The following is a 278-nucleotide window of genomic DNA, read 5'->3' as shown; positions in this document are numbered from 1 at the left end:
ACACACACACACACTCCTGTCTCAATGCAGCTGTGAATAATGGATGAAGGGAAACCTAGATGGAGGAAAATCTGATCATTGTGCATCTCAGTTAGGCTCATATGTAGCTGAAGCTGTGGCACGCTTCAGGGATTCTTCATGATCATTTCAGATCATTTTCTCAGTTTTCCTTTGCCTCTGAAGTTTTAACTGGACACTGTGTGAGAGGTTTTGGTAAATGGTAAATGGACCTGTACTTGTATAGCGCCTTTCTAGTCTTCCGACTTAAGAAGTATTAC

General features: G+C 41.7%; 1 protein-coding gene across 1 annotated transcript in view; it reads right to left on the bottom strand.

The window, feature by feature from the left end:
- dennd5b (DENN/MADD domain containing 5B) overlaps nucleotides 1-278 on the bottom strand; it is a 54521-nt gene that overhangs the window by 34636 nt on the left and 19607 nt on the right. The gene's annotated exons all lie outside the window — the stretch shown is intronic.

The sequence above is a fragment of the Morone saxatilis genome, unplaced genomic scaffold, assembly GCF_004916995.1.
Source record: "Morone saxatilis isolate NCDOM2014 unplaced genomic scaffold, NCSU_SB_2.0 Contig10, whole genome shotgun sequence".
Lineage (NCBI taxonomy): Eukaryota > Metazoa > Chordata > Actinopteri > Moronidae > Morone > Morone saxatilis.
Note: the sequence above shows the minus strand (reverse complement) of the source record. Positions and strands in the feature narration are given on the sequence as shown.